Raw genomic sequence first — 22,937 nt, forward strand, 5'->3', positions numbered from 1 at the left:
CCATCCTCTCGAAAAAGATGCCCCTATGTACCTTTTATGTTACAGTGAGATAAGACTCCACAGAAAACTCTCATAGCTCTATTAAGCTTACGTCTCACCTTCTCCATTGCTGCGTGGCATCTTGCGCTCCTCTCCAATGTAGCCGAGTTATGAATGCAGTCCAAATTACAGTTGTACCTTCCCAGTTATTTTTTATACTGGCCAAATCCAGTTTCAATTGCTTTAGTAAAGTCAGGCCAGATAAGTTAACCAGATCATTTTCGCCTAGATGAATGATAAGCAGATCAGGAGAACCCCCGCTAGAACACATCAGAGACAATGTGGGAAACAACCCCCCCCCCCACGCATTCCGCCTTTTCCCTTCCATACCAGCTCATGACTAACACTTGTAAGTCCAAGCGATCTGCCCTAAATCTGTTGTTCAGCGTATACAGCTGCCCACTTTACGAAGGAATGTCCCACTATCCAAGTTGTATTTTTTCCACATAAAAGCCCTTAACCATGACCTAGGTAGAAAAACAAATATTAACAATAGAACAAAAAACAATGAAACAATCGAATTACTTCCTAACATACTTTTCACAACACTTTGACTTCCATCTCCCAATCCGTCGTATGTCTGACCATGACCAACCCAGTCTTGTAGCGTCCGTCGCTGCCCCAAGAAGGAAAGAGTGTGTGCCAAATAGCATTGGATTTTCACCCAACCTAATGAGCACATTCCTTATTACTTCTAATAGCTGGGCGATAGGAATCGGTCTTCCCTTAGCATGGCAAAAAATCTCCCCTGATGTGAAAATCCTAGAAGTTTGGAAAACCTCCCCTTCCCCTACAGGACAGAAAACCTCCACCCGCTCTTGTTCAAGAAAACCCATTTTTACCTGCCCAATTGATCTGTCTTGGAAGCCCTCAACCAAATCCTTAACCTTTGTTGTTCTATAAAAACGTCATCACTGCATATGCCTGTCTTGATTCTTACACCGAGCAACTCAGATGCTCCAAATGCTGCAAAAAACAACCATAAAATGCATAACCTAAACTTGCAACACTCAAACTCATCATAACAGCAAAAAGGCAACTGCAACAACATTTGTTGTAACAAATCAAATGTCACTGGCTGACGTAACAGCTTTTTACCAGCCTGTTCCCTACTTAAACCTCCAAGAACTTTTTTCACAAGCACTCCTCCCACGGGGTCTCTCCCCCACCATAACTGCCCATAAAAAGAAATTCCTGCCAATTTGCCGGAAATAGTTGTGTGCAAAAGACCTCTATTTATCAATTGTAACACAAAACCTTAATAACAACTGTTCTTCATTGACCATCCTCCCATCCTGAGCAAATGTGTTACCAATCCTTTTCCTCCCGCCGCCCTTGGACAAAAGTGGTTTTCCCACCCCACCAGACCTCAATAAATAGATTTTCCAGTTCGCCTCTGACTTCCCTAATTGCCCTACTTCTCACCTGAGTGGCCCGTTCCATTGTGCGAACCTACCCATGGGGAGACCGGCTCGCGTCCAGCTCCCCCTGGGTCCCCCCTACTGCAGCTCTAGCCTCGCCATTCACCCGCTGTTAACACTTGCCTCACAGCTGTAGATGTCTGAAAAGCTCTTGTCTTGGCCAGTAGTCCTCAGCTTTCTGCCTCCTCAGTTTGTCTCGCCCGTCCACCTCACCTTGCCCGCCTGCTCAGTCGCTTGCCTCAGCCTGGTCCTGCAACCGTGGAACACTTGACGCAGCCGCTCGACGCTCTTCACTTTCCTCTCTCTTGATCGGAGTTTGTGAGCATTCTTTGGCTTTTCGCATACTGAGAAGTAGCTGTTGCCTAGGGTTTTATGATGGAACAACCCAGGGAAATAGTCTGCAACCTTTACCCCACATTGTTTTGGAACGCTTATGGTTTTACAACGTATGCCTTTACCACAAATTGTTTTATATATACTTCAATATATAAATGTTAGAAAGTTGTTCTGACACTATGGGCTGCCTGGATTTTTCACTTTTTGAGCACCTGAGGGTTGAGCTTTTACTATGGGGAGCCTCATAAAGTGGGACTCACCCACAATGAACTCATAATGAAGGAGACTGCATGGGGATTTTACTGGTGACCCGCTGCAGCTGAAGTAAGGGACACCGGGCTGGTTACATGCAGACACATGTACACATGCGTGTGCACACGTGTAAGGGCTGCACAGGGGAGATTCCTCGCGTGCGCAGTCCAGGAGAAGCTACAGAGTGAATAGAGTGGCAGGACTGATGCAGAATTGGGTGGTGACAAGGAATAGGCTTTATACAGTGGGAAGAGACATGCCAGAAAATGTCAGTGTGCTTTACAGTGTGTATTCCATTATTCTCTTATGGGGATAGGGAGCTAATTTGGTTGTTTTACTTCCATAAGGCCTACAAATTCCAGACAAGCACTAAAGTCCACTGTAGCGGATGTGAAAAGAAGTATTCTGCAGAGTCCAGAGTCATATTGGTACTGCTTTTGGGTCATCCAGAATTGTCATATTTCTCTGGGTCACTGGCTGGGGTCTGGCCCTGACAGGTTAGATTAATGACCTTTCTTCCCAGAGCGAAGATCTTCCTTCCAAGGAGAGAAGGTAGTTGGAGCTACAGGCTAATCCATCAGCAGCTGTCACTGGGTGCCAGGCACCAAGCTGAACCAAGGTGATGGCAGCACTGGGGGAAGGGGACCATGTGGCCAGAGACACTGGACAACGCCATCTTGAACCAACCCAGAAGCCTGGGCAGGAAGGAGGGAGAAGGGGCAGGGAAGTGATGTGTCGCTGTGTGATAGGGCAAACAGAGACTTCCTGCCAGCCCCCTACTCAACTTTTAAAAAGTGCTTTCACAGGAAGAGAAGCTCTCTATGGGGTGTGGTCTGCTGAGGCGGAAGTTGTTGGAGCCTGGCAATGGGCAGTTGGAAGGAGGTACCCCCTGACTGCCCCCCAGGGCCCTAACAGCACCAGAAAAGAGCCCAGGACTGGTGCGCAGAAGCAGGGGCCTCTGCGCAGGGAGAAGAGAGGCCAGGAGGAGAGCCAGGCGGAAGGCTGGTGCAGGAAGCCAGTGAAGACCGCTCCCTGCAGAATGCACCCTCTTGGAGGAGAGTGCTCCAAGTGGCTGGGGGCACCGCCAGGAGCAAGAAGAAGCAAACATGGGCCAGATCAGACCCCCTGGGGCTGAGATATGGCCCCCGGAAGGTAGGTGACCTTTGACCCCTAAGAAGACCGACGACGAAGCACGTGGGGCAAAGCTGCCGGTCTCAGAGATGCCCCGGGGGTGGGTCAGGTCCCAGGGGCTCCCCCAAGGAGAACTAAAGATGGGGAGCACCGTCGAGCTCCCCGTGAAGGTGCCCTGCATGGGGGCCAGGAGCCCACCCTGGCCCCTACCGAAGATGGAGGTGAGGGAGAGCTTTAGCACTCCCCCCACAAAGATGTAAGTCGGGGAACGCCGTTGCGCTCCATGTGAAGGTGCCCCACGGGGGTTCCAGGAGCCCACCCTGGCCCCCGTCGATGCAGAAGTCGGGGAGCGCAGGGGGAGGGGCTCGGGACCCCATCTCTGGGCCCCACGGTGATGGCTGGCGTGTGGGGGGAGTGCCGTTTCACTCCCTCAAAGCCCGGCGTAGACTGGCCCGTCTGCCCACCCGAGCGGGCAGACCAGAACTGAGTTGCCGGCTCCCACAGCAGCGTGCGTGGGTGCTGGGCGGGCGGGGAGCCGGCGGGGGCAGCTGGGGGTGGGCTCCCCGGGCTGCCCTACAACGAATGGCCATGCGGGGGTCCCGGATGGGACTGAGCCCCCCCCAGGAAGACCACAAGCGGTGCGAGGGTCCCGGGTGGGACTGGGCCCTGGAAAAGAGGAGGAGCGGCTGGGGGTGGGCTCCCCAAGTCGCCTACGCTGACCTGGGGGTCCGGGTGGGATCGGGTCCCACACCAAGGTCCAAGAAGCGGCCAGAGGTCCACATCACGACTCTCCCCGGAACAGCTAGAGAGTCGCTAATAAAATATTCATTAAACAGGAGCCTGATGCACCCCTTAATGCCTTGCAAGGCATGGGGAAAGGATCATTTTGGTGCTTGGTGGCACCCCAGAGGAGGGGGTCACCCTCAATTGAGAAAAGGTGCTGGGGGGAGCTGCTGGAGAAGCACTGTCTCCCCCCCCAGCAGAAGAGAAGAGTCCTACCCTAGGTGTCCTGAGGACTTAAAAGAAACAACTTCTCAAGGGCTCAGCCAAGAACGCATCACCTCCTAGGTTGGAACATTTGTTCTACAGCTGGGGATGCATTAAGAAGTGCATCATGGAGTGAAGGGCTGAGTTGGGGTTGTCTCGAGAAGGGCATCCCCTGGAGGTGAAGAGGTATAATTGCACTGAAATGCATTTACTAATGGTTATTTATTTTAGAGAGACTGAATTTCACCTGTTTAATATGAAGTGCTGATGTAAGGTGATGTCATAAGCAAAGTGGGGTTATGTTGCCAGACATTCCTGCTATGGTGTCTGGCTGTATATGCGTAATCCTGTGGTTTTATCTGTGATGCCTTTAGGGGCTGTAATTGCAATGCATTCTAATGATACCCAAATGTGCTGAGTACTGTCATTCTAAAGTGTGCTTAAACATATATTCCTGCTGCTGCACTTAGGTGAAGACCACAGACTGCTAGCCCTTAAGATATAGAGGTGCATACTTTATGGTCAGTAGGAGATACTCAGTCAGGGTCATGTGTCACCAAGGCAGGCATACCCATTTTTTTAATGCTTGTTGAGGTAATGGGGTGGGTCGCCACTGGGTTTGGTGCCAGTGCGCAGGGCCCACGCCCCAGGTTATGTTCAACTAATTGCATTTGGGGCAAGATGATCTGTATACATGGGAGTGGTTGTACTAGACCCACCCTCCCTGCGGGAAGGTGTGGAGATGTTATGCAATGTCACAAAGTAATTCCAACAGCTTATGTATATTTGTAAATTGGTGCATAGTGTTGAGTAGTGTGTGTGTTTAATAAATGTACTCTTACTTTTATAAAGCAAGGTACAGACTGGACAATCAATTATTGAGTGTTATTTTTGCGCACCTGCAAATGGAGATTACTAGCCCACACCATCTCCGTTGAGTAAGCCTCAGACTGCTCAGCAACGCTACCTTGTGAGAGTCAGGCGCTACAATTGCATATTTGGTTCCCAGTGAAGGACAAATGTAGTCATGTTATTTGTGCAGGCCTCACAGATGCTGCCTAGTTTTCCAATAATAAACAATGTATTTGTGGGGGGGGAGACTCCGGAACGTACCTTAAATGCGTGGTAAAGGCATACGTTGTAAAAACATATCCGTTCAAAAAACACGGGCAGTACAACTAGAATATAAAGCACTAGCCTTGGAGAAAGCGCAGGCCAAACTTTTAAAGACTCGCCACCGAATATACGAATGGGCAATAGAGCAGGTAAACTGCTGGCATGGCTCGAAAAACGCGAGCAAGGCTCCAGATGGATCCCGGAACTGTCCGGACCAGACAACTCTCCTGTTACAGACCCCGGGGAAATAGCGGAGGCCTTTGCTACTCATCTGGAGGGAGTTTATACAGCCAGGGCGCACTATAATGCTGAGGAGTCTAGACTACTCTTAAATGAAATGCGCTTATCCACTCTTTCTGAGACTGACGCGAAGGAATTAGAGGCAGACCTCAAAACGGAGGAGATTGGCAATGCCTTGTTCGCCATAAAGTCAGGTAAAGCTATGGGCCCCAATGGTGTCCCTATAGAATTTCTGAAGGGTATGGCGGGTGAGATCCTCCCACACCTGAAGGCAATGTTCGAGGAGAGCTGTGATATCGGATGCCTGCCGCTCGACCAACGGTTGGCATCAATAGTTGTGATTCACAAACCTTCTAAATCAGCTACCGATTGCGGCTCTTACAGGCGGATTTCCCTCATTAACTCTGAGGTGAAAATTTGTCCGAAACTCATCGCCACCAGACTCATGACAGTCCTCCCCTCCTTAATTCACGAGGACCAGTCGGGATTCCTCCCAGGCCGTAAAACGGCGCTAAATCTCCGTAGGGTCCACAACGTTATGAGTAGAATACCATCTCTCCAAGAAGACGCAGCTATCCTTTCCCTCGACGCCACGCTCGCCTTTGACTCCATAGAATGGTCCTACCTCTTCGAGGTCTTAATCCGTTTTGGCTTTGGTCCCAAATGTATTCAGTGGGTCCGTCTGCTCTACACTGATCTCTGGGGTCAAGTTTTTGTCAACGGTCACACATCCAGACGTTTTCCTCTACATAGGCGAACTAGGCAGGGATGTCCCCTATCCCCATTATTGTTCGCGCTCACTCTAGAGCATATGGCCCATTGGGCCATATGCTCTAGAGTGATAACTCTATCCGAGGCCTCCGTTGGAATGACGACACAATTGATAAGATCTCACTATACGCAGACGACATTCTCTTCCCCCAAATCCTCTATTAACAGTCTACTGCACGTCATCACCAACTTTGGCAAATACTCAGGCTTTTCCATCAATTGGTCCAAATCGGTGATGTACGCACTACATTGCCCACCCCCTCCTCTCCCGAGGGGATATTCGATTGATGTGGCCCAGGACAGATTCAAGTACCTCGGCATCTTTGTTACCCCAGATCCCAAAATTTTCTATGACCGTAACCTAAAGGGCCCGCTACAAAGACTCCATACCGTCATATTGCATTGGAGATCGCTGCCTCTGTCTCTCCCAGGCAGGGCAGCCATCTTTAAAATGCTTGCACTTCCTCGCTTTTTGTATGCCTTGCAAAATTGTCAATTTCCCATTGCCGACTCATATTTTAATGCACTCGAGGGGGACCTCCGCCTCCTCCTATGGGACGGCGGCTCTCCCCGCATTGCTCTTCTCTCGCATACGCAGGGGTGGTACGATGGTGGTATTGCCCTGCCAAATATCCAACTCTATTATTGGGCATCTCAATTGATAGCCACTAACTCTTGGTTATATGGTCCACTAAAAAACCCTGCTTTCCACCTTGAACGGTATCAGACGGGCCGAGAGTGCTACCTTGGAGCCTTATATGGTAAGCCTTCCCGCAATCGCTATACAGGCCCGATGTCACAAACGCTAGCGGTCTGGCACCGAGCGAATAAACGTTTCGGTTGGTCCAACACTCTCACGTTATCCACTCCGCTCTGGGCCTCACATACACTACGCTCCCTTTGCCATTATCAGGGCTTTGACAAGTGGGACATGATCGGCATCTCTACCCTAGGAGACATGATTCATAAGGGCAAACTGCTGGCATTCGCAGAGCTTCAGAAGAAATATGATCTAGCCCACTCTGAGGCCTTCCGCTATCTCCAGATCAAACATGCCATACTCACGAATATCCCTGATCTCTCTTCTCTTCCACAATCCTCGCCTCTTGAGGATAGACAATTATCGGAACCCCTTCAGGCCAAGGCGATATCCTACACCTACCGCAAACTATGCAATAACATGCCTAACACCTTCCAACTTCTGAGAGACAAATGGCAGGGCGACATCGGGGCAATGGAGGATGCTGAATGGCAGGCAGCACTGATGTCCCCGCGTGAGTCAACTATCAATCACAGATTCAGGCTGTGAGAAGTTGGCCTGATATATGATGTCTCCAATACTGGGGGCACCTTGTATCAGTCCAAACAACCCTTATGGTGTCTGGTTGTAAGTCAACCTTATTAGACAAGCTATCCTAATGGTAGCATGGACTAAGCAGCCTTAAAGGCTTAACTCAAGAGGTCGTGTTAAGCGAGCTGGTTTACCAATCACAATCCTGTAATATCAAATGAAAGGACACCACACAAGTTATATATTATAAAAATATATGTATTTATTACTAAAATATTCCTCTATACTCTTTATGAGTCTAGAGGCACAAGCGTTTAAACAAAAGCACAGTTAAACATATGAAAGTTGCACAATTATGGATGAGGCCGGGTGGCCACTCAAACCATATAATAAGAAAGTGGTATAAGAGATACCAATCGAACAGTGGTCAGGCCTAGGGCCTGGGGAATCGCTGGGACTGGTCGGGACTAGCAATGCTGAGTTACCTCACCCACAGGAAGCGGGTGCACAGGTGCGAAGTTGTGTCGGGTTTCGTCACGCAGGTCGATGGTGCCTGAAGATGAAGATGCTGCAGGCGTCGTGAAGGGAAGTGTCCGGTGTGATCGAAGGGTGGATCGAAGATAAAGATGATCTGAAAGCAGAGGGGACAGAACCTGGGTCACTCAGCAGTGACCAGGGTGAAACCAGGAAGGAACCAGGCAATGTCGGGAGCTTTCAGGTCGCTGTCGTGAAGCTTCTCTCCACTGCCACGTGGACTCTGGGGCACCGAGGATGTCCAGGAGTGGATCCCAAGCTGTCCCACACAGGCTCTCGCTGTCGGCGGTGTCGGCTTCCGGATCGGAGCAAACAACCCTTGGCAAGTGCAACCCACGCAGGATTCAAAGATGGCTTACTACTCGGACCAGGAGGGTCAGAGGGGGTGCTCCTTTTCAGAGGAGTGAGTGCAAGTCTGGAACAACCAGATTCACAAGTTAGATTTCAAAGTTCGTCGGCACAGGGGCCACAAGCCAACGGGCAAGTGACCAGGCCAACGCATTGAGCCAAAAGATGCAGAAGGGCCCTACGCAGCACTCGATGAGTGTAGAGGGGTGAGCTTCGGTGCAAGAGAGGCTCAGGGCTGGGGCTTCTCAAATCCCAATGCACAGCTTCAAGGGTCCCTCGTGGGCTGCACGGTCAGCGTCTCGTGGTCTTTCCAAGATGGCGGGCCCCACGCTTCAGGTCGCCTCCATGGGTCTCAGCTCTGCAGGGACTGTGGATCGGGCTGTTAGAAGGCAGGCATGCTTGGTCTTGTTGAACTCTGTTGCTCGAGTTCCGGCGGGAACTGCAACAAAGCAAACGTCGAGGTGCTGGATGGTGCCTGTTTGCACAGGGTGGTCACTCCTTGACCACAAGGGAGATTCTTCAGTCTTCTACGTCGAGTAGGATGTCGAAGGGTCCAGAGTTTCGTTTCATAGGTTTCAGTCAGGATAATCTGAATGCTTGGGCATTGCTCCCACTCTTATACCAATCTGGTGGGCTGGATTACCTGCTAGGTCCCTCCTATGGGTGGGACCCAGGAAGGGGGTGGTTACACCCCTTTCCCTTTGTCCAGAGTCGCACTGGGACTGGGGCTGGTGTGCCCCAGAACCGGTTTGACCGGATTATGCAAGGGAAAGCCTTGTGCTCCCCAGGCACTGTCTGGTTTCTTTCAAACCTCCCTTCTACAATCCACTATCTCCTGTCTGGGGTGGTGTGACACCTACCCGCGACAGGAAAGCCTTTGTCCAGGCCTCCTCGGCTGAGTTTCGGTCAGCAGCAGGAGGTCAGACTCGTGTCTGTGGCAGAAGCGTCCATTTTGTGATGCTGAGGCTCTTTTAAAATCAACCGCGTTTTAGTAAAGTAACATGTCTTCTCCCTCTAGAGGGGTGGAATGCTATCCCCGTCGACAGGACTGGCGAGGGGATAGTATTGCAAATCGTGTGACACCTTACACGACATGAAGATGCTGCAGGCGTCGTGAAGGGAAGTGTCCGGTGTGATCGAAGGGTGGATCGAAGATAAAGATGATCTGAAAGCAGAGGGGACAGAGTTTGGGTCACTCAGCAGTGACCAGGGTGGAACCAGGAAGGGACCAGGCAATGTCGGGAGCTTTCAGGTCGCTGTCGTGAAGCTTCTCTCCACTACCACGTGGACTCTGGGGCACCGAGGATGTCCAGGAGTGGATCCCAAGTTGTCCCACGCAGGCTCTCGCTGTCAGCGGTGTCGGCTTCCGGATTGGAGCAAACAACCCTTGGCAAGTGCAACCCACGCAGGATTCGAAGATGGCTTACTACTCGGACCAGGAGGGTCAGAGCGGGTGCTCCTTTTCAGAGGAGCGAGTGCAAGTCTGGAACAACCAGATTCACAAGTTAGATTTCAAAGTTTGTCAGCACAGGGGCCACAAGCCAACGGGCAAGTGACCAGGCCAACGCATTGAGCCAAAAGATGCAGAAGGGCCCTACGCAGCACTCGGTGAGTGTAGAGGGATGAGCTTCAGTGCAAGAGAGGCTCAGGGCTGGGGCTTCTCAAATCCCAATGCACAGCTTCAAGGGTCCCTCGTGGGCTGCACGGTCAGCGTCTCATGGTCTTTCCAAGATGGCGGGCCCCACGCTTCAGGTCGCCTCCATGGGTCTCAGCTCTGCAGGGACTGTGGATCGGGCTGTTAGAAGGCAGGCACGCTTGGTCTTGTTGAACTCTGTTGCTCGAGTTCCGGCGGGAACTGCAACAAAGCAAACGTCGAGGTGCTGGATGGTGCCTGTTTGCACAGGGTGGTCACTCCTTGACCACAAGGGAGATTCTTCAGTCTTCTACGTCGAGTAGGATGTCGAAGGGTCCAGAGTTTTGTTTCATAGGTTTCAGTCAGGATAATCTGAATGCTTGGGCATTGCTCCCACTCTTATACCAATCTGGTGGGCTGGATTACCTGCTAGGTCCCTCCTATGGGTGGGACCCAGGAAGGGGGTGGTTACACCCCTTTCCCTTTGTCCAGAGTCGCACTGGGACTGGGGCTGGTGAGCCCCAGAACCGGTTTGACCGGATTATGCAAGGGGAAGCCTTGTGCTCCCCAGGCACTGTCTGGTTTCTTTCAAACCTCCCTGCTACAATCCACTATCTCCTGTCTGGGGTGGTGTGACACCTCCCCACGACAGGAAAGCCTTTGTCCAGGCCTCCTCGGCTGAGTTTCGGTCAGCAGCAGGAGGTCAGACTCGTGTCTGTGGCAGAAGCGTCCATTTTGTGATGCTGAGGCTCTTTTAAAATCAACCGCGTTTTAGTAAAGTAACATGTCTTCTCCCTCTAGAGGGGTGGAATGCTATCCCCGTCGACAGGACTGGCGAGGGGATAGTATTGCAAATCGTGTGACACCTTACACGACATGTTTTGATAAAGCCAAACCAAAGTTAACATATAACCGCGAGGATTATAATGCACTTAATAGTATATGGTATGGCATTATCCTGGAACAGCTAAGGGAATTGGCCCCGACAGCTGCAGACAGGCTCAGCTCATGCTAGAGCACCATCTCACATAAAACCAAGCACTCTGCCTCCAGGATTGTTAAAGCCTGCCATAGGAGTGACTTATAGGTATATATGTGTCCAGTTAGGTTTAGATATAGGAATACTATATCTAAGCAAGGGGGGATTACACCAACTTGCCCCAGCTGAGTGATCAGCCAGTTGTGTCGATTTAAGTACCAGCCAGGGGTGGCAAAAGATATGCTGCAGCCCCTGGTAGGCCTTGTTGGCACCTATGCCCTGAGCACCTATAGTGCATGGTACAGGGGCTGGCAAGGAGTCCAGTTCCAATTGGGTTATGTACCTATAGTACATGCATGTGAATTTAGAGAGAGAACAGCAGGCTGGGGGTCTTATTAGCAGGCCCACAGCCTCATTAGGTCAAAAACCAGTGAAGCAAAAAGGAAAAATTTGGGGTGACCATAGGATAGCAGACCCTACTCTCCTACACAACCCCCCCCCCCCCCAAACGCAGGGACATTAAACTTAACCTTGACCAGATAAGTCTTAATGTTCTAAGTGGAAGTACCTGGAGAGACCTTCTGCATTACCATGGTCAGTCCCTGGGTGGTGCTCCACTGTAAAGTCCATCCCCTGTAGGGAAATGGACCACCTGAGCAGTTTGGGATTTTCACCCTTCATCTGATTTAGCCACAAGAGGGCCTTATTGTCTGTCTGAATTAGGAAGTGACTTCTAAACAAGTATGGCCTCAACTTCTTCAGGGCCCAAACCACAGCAAAGGCCTCCCTCTCAATAGCTGACCCACGTTTCTCCCTGGGGGTCAGCCTTCTGCTAATAAAAGCAATGGGCTGGTCATGACCATCTACATTAAGTTGTGAAAGCACAGCTCCCACCCCCAACTCAGAAGCATCTGTCTGTACAATGAACTGTTTGGAGTAGTCAGGACTCTTCGGGATAGGTGCAGAGCACATGGCCTTCTTCAGGTCATCAAATGCCTTTTGACAGCTAACTGTCCACTGAACCTTTTTTGGCATCTTCTTGGATGTCAAGTCATTTAATGGTGTCACAATGGACCCATAGTTTTTCACAAATTTTCTGTAATACCCAGTCAGGCCTAAGAAGGCTCTGACTTGTGTCTGGGTAGTTGGAGGAGCCCAGTCCTTTATGGTCTGGGTCTTGCTCTCCAATGGTTGAACCTGACCCCCACCTACTAGGTGGCCCAGGTACACAACCTTGCTCTGCCCTATCTGGCACTTAGTAGCCTTGATAGTCAGGCCTGCCTTTTGCAAGGCCTCCAGAACCTTCTTCAGGTGGCTCAGGTGATCCTCCCAGGTGGAGCTAAAGACAGCAATATCATCTAGATATGCTGCACAGAAGTCATCCAACCCAGCAAGTACTTGATTCACCAACCTTTGGAAGGTGGCAGGTGCATTCTTCAAACCAAAGGGCATCACCACAAACTGATAATGTCCACTTGGGGTAGAGAATGCTGTTTTGGCTTTAGACTCCTCAGCTAACCTGATTTGCCGATAGCCAGCAGTCAAATCAAATGTGCTCAGAAATTTGGCAGAAGCCAACTTATCAATGAGCTCATCTGCTCTTGGAATGGGATGTGCATCTGTCCTTGTGATAGCATTGAGACCTCTGTAGTCCACACAAAACCTCATTTCTCTCTTTCCATCTTGGGTATGGGGTTTTGGCACAAGGACTACTGGGCTGGCCCATGGGCTCTCTGATGGCTCAATCACTCCAAGCTCAAGCATCTTTTGCACCTCAGCCTTTATACAATCCCTGACATGGTCAGGTTGCCTGTAGATCTTATTCTTCACAGGCAGACTGTCACCAGTAGACACCTCATGGGTGCACCAGTTAGTTTGACTGGGTGTGAGTGAAAACATGTGTCTGTGGGCCTGCAACACCTGTCTGCAGTCCACCTGTTGCTGCTCAGTGAGGCTGCCTGCCAATGCTACTCCATCAACTGAACCATCATCAGGGTTCTGGGAAAGCAGGTCTGGGAGAGTGTCACTCTCTTCCTCCTGTTCCCCATCTGTGGCCATGAGCAGGCTCATGTCCTCCCTGTCAACAAATGCTTTCAAACGATTTACATGGAGCACCCTGTGGGGGCTCCTAGGGGTTCCAAAGTCAACCACATAGGTGACTTCTCCCTTTTTCTCAACAATAGGGTAGGGTCCAGTCCATTTGTCCTGGAGTGCTGCTGGGGCCACTGGCTCCAACACCCACACCTTCTGCCCTGGCTGGAACTCAACCAGAACAGCCTTTTGGTCATGCCAAGCTTTCTGTAATTCTTGACTGGCCTCCAGGTTTTTGGATGCTCTCTCCATGTATTCAGCCATCCTGGAGCGGAGACCAAGTACATAGTCCACAACATCTAGCTTAGGCTTTTTGAGAGGTAACTCCCATCCTTCCTTCACCAAACATAGTGAACCCCTCACAGGGTGGCCAAACAAAAGTTCAAAAGGGCTGTAGCCAACCCCCTTCTGTGGGACCTCTCTGTAAGCAAAGAGCAAGCAGGGTAAAAGAGTGTCCCATTTCCGCCTAAGCTTCTCTGGTAATCCTTTTATCATTCCCTTGAGGGTCTTGTTGAACCTTTCAACAAGCCCATGCACTGTGGGTGATAGGGTGTGGTAAACTTGTAGTTTACTCCACACTTCTTCCACATTGCCTTTAAGTATCCAGACATGAAGTTGGTACCTCTGTCTGAAAGAACATCCTTTGGAAAACACACTTTTGAGAAAACTGCAAGAAGGGCCTTTGCCACAACAGGTGCTGTTGTGGTCCTCAGGAGAATTGCCTCTGGATACCTGGTGGCATGATCCACTACCACCAGTATAAATCTGTGCCCAGATGCTGTTTGAGGATCCATAGGACCCACAATATCTATTCCAACTCTTTCAAAGGTAGTGGTATCAGGGGGGCCTTTGTTGTGCCACCTGACTTACCACTGGCTTGGCAAGTGACAAAGGAGCGACAAAACTCCTTGACATTTTCTGACATATGAGGCCAGTGAAAGTGAGGAACAAGCCTGTCCCAAGTCTTATTCTGGCCTAAGTGTCCTGCAAGGGGAATATCATGGGCCAAGGTAAGAAGGAAGCCCCTGAATTGCAAAGGTATGACCAACCTCCTGGTTGCACCAGGCTTGGGGTCTCTAGCCTCTGAATAAAGGAGCCCATCATCCCAATACACTTTATGGGTACCTTGGTCATTCCCTGCAGCCTCAGCAGCAGCTTGCTGTCTGAGGGGTTCGAGTGAAGGGCAATCTAATTGGGTCTGCCCCAGGTCTGCCCTTGAGGGTCCCCCTGTCCCCAGAAACTCAACCTGATCAGGTTCAAGTTCCTCAGAGACAGTCTCCTCTTGGACTGCAGAATCAGCCTCCTGTGAAGTCTGATCCTCAACCTGGGGCAAGTGGGAAGGCACAGCCTTAACCCTTTTGCTCTTCCTCTTGGGTTGTGGTTGGTCTATTGTTTCAAGATCCACCGCAGGTTCAGGTAGGCACTTCTTTGCCTGAGTCCTGGTTACAGCAAGGACATGTGCTGAAATCCCTAGCATTTCTGCATGAGTCCTGTACTCCACTTCTGACCAAACTGAGTTTTCCAGATCATTGCCTAACAGACAGTCTACTGGGAGGTCTGCACTCACAACAACTTTCTTTAGGCCATTTACCCCTCCCCAGGAGAAGTTCACAACAGCCACACTATGTGTAGTAGTGGCATTGCTTGCATTGGTCACTAGGTAATTCTCACCTAGTACAATCTGACCAGGGTCCACAAAGTTAGGTGTCATCATAGTGACACTGGCACAAGTGTCCCTGTAGGCCTGAGCCAGTTTCTCATTTATCAAAGGCGTCTGCCTATACTTGCCCAAGTTACTGGGACTCACAGTAGTGGACAAGGATAAGTCCACATCATAGAGCAGAACTGCCTGAGTAGGGATTCTGACTAGGCCAGATTCCATCTCAGTACCCAGGGTCAACCCTACTAAACCCTTTGGCTGTGTACTACGACTGCTAACTGTACTAGGGGGTGCAGGTGCTTTAGGAGCTGCAGTGGTGGGGACTGGATTTTTCTTGGTGCATTCACTGCCCCAGTGTGAAACTGATTTGCAGGTATTACACCAAGGTTTCTTTGGGCCATCATTCTTCTTCTTTTTGTTACCAGTTTGGGAACCACCCTCCTTATTATTATTTTGGGGGCCTGAAGAAGGCTTCTGGTCTTTTTCTTTCTCTTTCTTATCTCCACCCTTCTGGACTGTTTTCTTCTGGTCACCACCATGGTTCTGGGGTTTCTGCTTAATCCTTGTTCTGACCCATTTGTCCGCCTTCTTTCCCAATTCTTGGGGAGAGGTCAGATCAGAGTCAATAAGGTATTGATGCAACAGCTGGTTCTGACAGTTATTAAGGATCTGCTCTCTCATTATAATATTGTACAATCCTATATAGTCTGAGACTTTACTTCCCGGCAGCCAACCCTCCAGAGCCTTAGTGGCACAGTCAACAAAATCAGTCCAGTCGTGAGTCTGAGCTTTTTGGGTATCTCTGAACAACAACCTGTATTGCTCAGTGGTTAGGCCAAACCCTTCAATAAGAGCACTCTTCAGGACAGAGTAGTTTTTGGCATCCTCAGGTCTAACTGTGAGGAGCCTATCCCTCCCTTTCTCAGAAAAAGAGTACCATAAAATTGCAGCCCACTGGTCCTGAGGAACCTGCTGTACCATGCAGGCTCTCTCAAGAGCAGTCATCCATTTGTGGATGTCATCCCCTTCCTTGTAGGGGGGCACAATTTTTGTCAGGTTTCTATTATCATAGGCCCTGTCTTTCTCTCTAGGAATTATGCTGCCACCAGTGGAATCTAATCCACACAACTTTTGTTCTCTTGCTAAAGCAAGTTTAGCTTGAGCCAAGGCTATCTCTTCCCTCTCTATCTGAAGTTGGACAGCCCTCATCCTGGACAAAAACAGCAAAGCCCCTGCACTAAACAACAGTGAGGTCTGGGTAATTTTGAGTTTCGGTAAGGTTAATTGACAAAGCACATCAATATTTACAAGGTTAACAGCTCAATAGTATAAATTATGCGAGTTCGAGAGATGTAAGGTTCTTGGTGTTGTCCACCAGTTTAATGTTCCTCTGTACTGGCCAACACGTGTTTCATCGCAGGGAACAGACTGCGAATCTTCAGGGCCTCATAATATATGGGCGAAATTCAATGGTACGGCCAGACCCAGATCAGGGCGAAGTATATAGTGAGTAAAAGTTGCTCGCGTAGTAGGTAGTTTCTCATTAGTGTTCAGTTGTAGCCATAACCGGGAGGAGAACATTTGTTTAAGGCAGAAGCAATCAGAAATAATAAAACAGGCGGGTACACCTGAATGTTTGTATTCCCCCTCCTGTGGTTCCCGGCGCCGTTTTTCAAAGACGGTCCAAACGCCGGGAAATGCCTTAAACAAATCTTCTCCTCCCGGTTATGGCTACAACTGAACACTAATGAGAAACTACCTACTACGCGAGCAACTTTTACTCACTATATACTTCGCCCTGATCTGGGTCTGGCCGTACCATTGAATTTCGCCCATATATTATGAGGCCCTGAAGATTCGCAGTCTGTTCCCTGCGATGAAACACGTGTTGGCCAGTACAGAGGAACATTAAACTGGTGGACAACACCAAGAACCTTACATCTCTCGAACTCGCATAATTTATACTATTGAGCTGTTAACCTTGTAAATATTGATGTGCTTTGTCAACTAACCTTACCGAAACTCAAAATTACCCAGACCTCACTGTTGTTTAGTGCAGGGGCTTTGCTGTTTTTGTGCAATTTGTGTGGATCTCCTTGGTCCAACCTTGAGCGGTTGTGAGGGATTACCGCCCGCCCTTTTGCCTAGACTTTTGTACTTGATGCTATTAGACACATTGCGGTTACTCAGGCGTGCGCCTAGTCACTTCTGGAACCCCCCCAATACCCTCCCAGCTGTATAACCAGCCCTCATCCTGGCCCTATGCTCTTTCCTCTGGGGGGAAGTCATTCCCCTTTGAGATTCCCTTGAGGCACTAGAAATGTGAGAGTCCCTGGAAGGTGATCTCACTCTTCTATTACCTGGGGGAATGATGTTATAGGATCTGGGGAGGTGCTGGCCCTCTCCATTCCCATGTAGGTCCAAGTTGGTCTGGTTAAGCCTGCCAACTAGTACCTGGTTACCCCTCTGATCCTGACCTGATTCATCTACTTCTGAGTATGGATCTTCTTCCTCCTCTTCTTCCTCCTCCACCTCTAAGGGTGTCCTCATTCTCAGGGGGGTTCACTCCATTTCCTGCAACTTGGGGAACTGCACTTGCTTTCTCCAGATCATCCTTTTCTAGGACAGCTATCAGGGAAGGAATGGTGGGGTTGTGACCCCTTTTTAGCCCTCTTGCAATGCATAAGGCACTCAAGTCTTTATGGCTAAGGTTGTCATATCTGGAGGGTGCCTTGGTAAGGTCAACCACCGCAGGTAGAGAGCTGGAAGCTTCACCTGTGCCAGACATGACTGCTAGTGAGGTGCAAGTGGTGCACTTACCTACACTAAGTGTTTTCCTACTGTACCTTGATAGTGAGTTGTAGGCAGGGTGTGCTAAGCCCTTTGATCTACAACTACTAAGTTCAGTAGAACTTAAATATGCTAAGCTTTGGTTTATATGTACCTAAGGTACTTGATGTGATCTTTCAATTTGATAAAAAAGATTGCAATGGTAAAACAACAGCAAGCTCAAATCCGCACCGCTGCGCACCAATGTGAGATGTTGGCCTGATATATGATGTCTCCAATTCTGGGGGCACCTTGTATCAGTCCAAACAACCCTTATGGTGTCTGGTTGTAAGTCAACCTTATTAGACAAGCTATCCTAATGGTAGCATGGACTAAGCAGCCTTAAAGGCTTAACTCAAGAGGTCGTGTTAAGCGAGCTGTTTTACCAATCACAATCCTGTATTATCAAATGAAAGGACACCACACAAGTTATATATTATAAAAATATATGTATTTATTACTAAAATAATCCTCTATACTATTTATGAGTCTAGAGGCACAAGCGTTTAAACAAAAGCACAATTATAAATGTAAATGTGGGATTCTTGTAAAGCGCACTGTTACTCTACCCGAGTGTCCTGGCGCTGTAGACCGCTGGGGAACCCGTCCTGGTTTTCCCTGTGAGATGGTCCCTTTCTGGGTATCTCCAGGGTAAAACCAGGCATCCCTGGCGTCTGTGGGGGGCCGTTGTAGAGATGAGGCAAGCTTAATGCCCAGAGTTACCGAGTGTGTTCCCTGGTTAGAGTAGGCACCGAGGCGAGAATTATCGAGTCCGCTGACCCTGATCCACGACCCTGCCGCGTCAGGAATTGAACCCTGGTCCCGGGCTGTTCTCTGCTTCCAGGTCTGCCGCCTCTAACCAGTGAGCCACACCTCTCCACTAAACATATGAAAGTTGCACAATTATGGATGAGGCCGGGTGGCCACTCAAACCATATATTAAGAAAATGGTATCAGAGATACCAATCGAACAGTGGTCAGGCCTAGGGCCTGGGGAATCACTGGGACTGGTCGGGACTAGCAATGCTGAGTTACCTCACCCACAGGAAGCGGGTGCACAGGTGCAAAGTTGTGTCGGGTTTCGTCACGCAGGTCGATGGTGCCTGAAGATGAAGATGCTGCAGGCGTCGTGAAGGGAAGTGTCCGGTGTGATCCAAGGGTGGATCAAAGATAAAGATGATCTGAAAGCAGAGGGGACAGAGTCTGGGTCACTCAGCAGTGACCAGGGTGGAACCAGGAAGGAACCAGGCAATGTTGGGCGCTTTCAGGTCGCTGTCGTGAAGCTTCTCTCTGCTGCCACGTGGACTCTGGGGCACCGAGGATGTCCAGGAGTGGATCCCGAGCTGTCCCACGCAGGCTCTCGCTGTCGGCGGTGTTGGCTTCCGGATTGGAGCAAAGAACCCTTGGCAAGCGCAACCCACGCAGGATTCGAAGATGGCTTACTACTCGGACCAGGAGGGTCAGAGCGGGTGCTCCTTTTCAAAGGAGCGAGTGCAAGTCTGGAGCAACCAGATTCACAAGTTAGATTTCAAAGTTCGTCGGCACAGGGGCCACAAGCCAATGGGCAAGTGACCGGGCCAACGCGTTGAGCCAAAAGATGCAGAAGGGCCCCACACAGCACTCGGTGAGTGTAGAGGGGCGAGCTTCGGTGCAAGAGAGGCTCAGGGCTGGGGCTTCTCAAACCCCAATGCACAGCTTCGAGGGTCACTCGTGGGCTGCACGGTCAGCGTCTTGTGGTCTTCCCAAGATGGCGGGCCCCATGCTTCAGGTCGCCGCCACGGGTCTCAGCTCTGCAGGGACTGTGGATCGGGCTGTTAGAAGGCAGGCACGCTTGGTCTTGTTGAACTCTGTTGCTCGAGTTCCGGCGGGAACTGCAACAAAACAAATGTCGAGGTGCTGGATGGTGCCTGTTTGCACAGGGTGGTCACTCCTTGACCACAAGGGAGATTCTTCAGTCTTCTACGTCGAGTAGGATGTCGAAGGGTCCAGAGTTTTGTTTCATAAGTTTCAGTCAGGATAATCTGAATGCTTGGGCATTGCTCCCACTCTTATACCAATCTGGTGGGCTGGATTACCTGCTAGGTCCCTCCTATGGGTGGGACCCAGGAAGGGGGTGGTTACACCCCTTTATCTTTGTCCACAGTTGCACTGGGACTGGGGCTGGTGTGCCCCAGAACCGGTTTGACCGGATTATGCAAGGGGAAGCCTTGTGCTCCCCAGGCACTGTCTGGTTTCTTTCAAACCTCCCTGTTACAATCCACTATCTCCTGTCTGGGGTGGTGTGACACCTCCCCGCGACAGGAAAGCCTTTGTCCAGGCCTCCTCAGCTGAGTTTCAGTCAGCAGCAGGAGGTCAGACTTGTGTCTGTGGCAGAAGCGTCCATTTTGTGATGCTGAGGCTCTTTTAAAATCAACCGCGTTTTAGTAAAGTAACATGTCTTCTCCCTCTAGAGGGGTGGAATGCTATCCCCGTCGACAGGACTGTCTAGGGGATAGTATTCCAAATCGTATGACACCTTACACGACATGTTTTGATAAAGCCAAACCAAAGTTAACATATAACCGCAAGGATTATAATGCACTTAATAGTATATGGTATGGCATTATCCCGGAACAGCTAAGGGAATTGGTCCCGACAGCTGCAGACAGGCTCAGCTCATGCTAGAGCACCATCTCACATAAAACCAAGCACTCTGCCGCCAGGATTGTTAAGGCCTGCCATAGGAGTGACTTATAGGTACGTATGTGTCCAGTTAGGTTTAGATATAGGAATACTATATCTAAGCAAGGGGGGATTACACCAACTTGCCCCAGCTGAGTGATCAGCCAGTTGTGTCGATTTAAGTACCAGCCAGGGGTGGCAAAAGATATGCTGCAGCCCCTGGTAGGCCTTGTTGGCACCTATGCCCTGAGCACCTATAGTGCATGGTACAGGAGTCCAGTTCCAATTGGGTTATGTACCTATAGTACATGTATGTGGATTTAGAGAGAGAACAGCAGGCTGGGGGTCTGATTAGCAGGCCCACAGCCTCATTAAGTCGAAAACCAGTGAAGCAAAAAGCAAAAATTTGGGGTGACCATAGGATAGCAGACCCTACTCTCCTACACAGGCTTATACAATTGAAGATACTACACAGAACATACATGTCTGCTCCCCTCCTAGCCAAAATTGGTAGGCGCGCAACTGATCTCTGTCTCCGTAACTGTGGGCTTGTTGGCACTTTCTACCATACTATTTGGGACTGCCCAGTGATCCAAGACCTGTGGGAGCGAGCGACCCGTAAGATGTCTGACGCATTAAGAAAACCTGTCCCTCTGTCTCCCAAGAGTGGACTCCTCAGTGTGTGGGACCCTACGGATATCACTGCGTTGGAGCGACAATGGGTGGCTCTGGGCTTTCTCTTGTTGAAGCATGAGATAGCAATGCAATGGGGCTCGCCAAATAAACCACTCTTGATCAGATGGATCGCTGCAATGGACACATGTATGCTATCTGAAAAAACTGTATACAAGGTCAGGGGGTGTCCTGGAACTTGGGATGAGAAATGGGGTAAATGGAATGTCTATAGAGGCGAAATTTGTAGTTCCCCTACAATTGAAATGGCGATGTCTAGGAATGGTCCTCCCCACAGTCGCACTTGTAATGCACCGTTGTAATGTATGCTCTCTATGTCGTTTTTGTACTCAATGACTGCCAACTGACCATTTACTCTGCTTTGTTCAATAAAATATTTTAGAAAAAAAAAAAAACATGGGCGGTAAAAAATGGGTGGTAAAGGTACAATGTGGTAAAAACCACGTTATAAAGGCTGTTTCCCGTTGCCTAGTATGTCTTGGCTATATAGAGAATCCCAGTAGCAGCCTATGTAACTATGACCTAGTCATAAGCATTGGTACAGCTACACAGGTACCACCTTCTTCAATAAAGTTTTGAATGTGCGCGCATTAGGCGTTGTGCAATGCCAGAGAGCATCTGTGGTGCACCTGTTAAAAATGTTGAGGGACGCAAGTAATGTGGGTAACACTTGGGGCTCAGCACAACACTGCATATAAGGAATGTGTTGTACGAAGGTACTACATGGTAAATAACAATGCATGATGCGCGATCAGGCCATTTACTTACGAGTAGAATCTCAGTAATAAGTCTCTCTCTGATTAAGAATTCTCTTCTGAGGCATCATTTCAAGATATTGTTAAAAAAACATATATATACCTCACAAAAGGGAAACTTCTACAATATATATATATATATATATATATATATATATATATATATATATATATATATATATATATATATATATATATATATATATATATATATATATATATATACTCCACAAATGACACGGCACTCCAGATCTGGTTGCTTATGGTATTATTTATTCATACCAAACCAAACACCAACTCAACCAACGCGTTTCAGTCTCACAGGCTTTTTTCACGGTGAGTGAGTCCCTTTTTGCTTTCACTATTTGTACCCATGTCTGCCACAATGAGGCATTATGGGACTTGTAGTGATTTTAGTGAATTTAAAACCAAAACTTTATGCAATTGGAACAATTCAAACATTTTTAAATAATAATATCAAAAGGACTATGTGTGAGCGGTTTCGTTTTGGTCATTACATTGTATCATTTTGTGATTGCTACTATTGATCTACATTATTTATAGTTTGTTCACTTTTCTGGATTCATAGCGCTGTGTTTAAATGGTTTAGTACACTATTTATATCACTGGCGCAGTATTGTTTCTTGACAGTTCCAGTCATTTGACGTAATGGGTTTAGTACCCTATTGGCTATGTTGAAGTCTGTTCGGCTCCTTTATTTGATCATATTTGACTAGTTATTCAAGATGAACATAAAGTTCCTCATCAAAATTGATCCCTCTGGGATGTTTCGTTCTGAGTCTTATGATGTATTTAGACTCAATTTGACGCAATATCTTGGTTCTGTTGCCCCCTCGTTCTCCCGGGGGGATCATGTGGATTGCATAGTATTGCATTGCTTTCCAGTTCCCTTTCTGGCATGTGGCAAGATGTTTTGCAGTTGCATACGCAAAATTCCCATTCTTGACTGCTCGAATGTGTTCCAGTATGCACTTTTTTACCATACATGTGGTGCTGCCAATATATTTCATCCCACAGTTACACTCTATCACATACACGACAAATTGTGACGTGCAGGTGATGTCTTGTTCAATATTTATGGTGTTACCATTTGGATCTTGGATGCTTTTGATGTTCTTTCCAATTTTGCACGCCTTGCACGTGTTACAC

This window comes from Lissotriton vulgaris, chromosome 6 (genome assembly GCF_964263255.1).
Source record: "Lissotriton vulgaris chromosome 6, aLisVul1.2, whole genome shotgun sequence".
In the NCBI taxonomy this organism is placed as follows: domain Eukaryota; kingdom Metazoa; phylum Chordata; class Amphibia; order Caudata; family Salamandridae; genus Lissotriton; species Lissotriton vulgaris.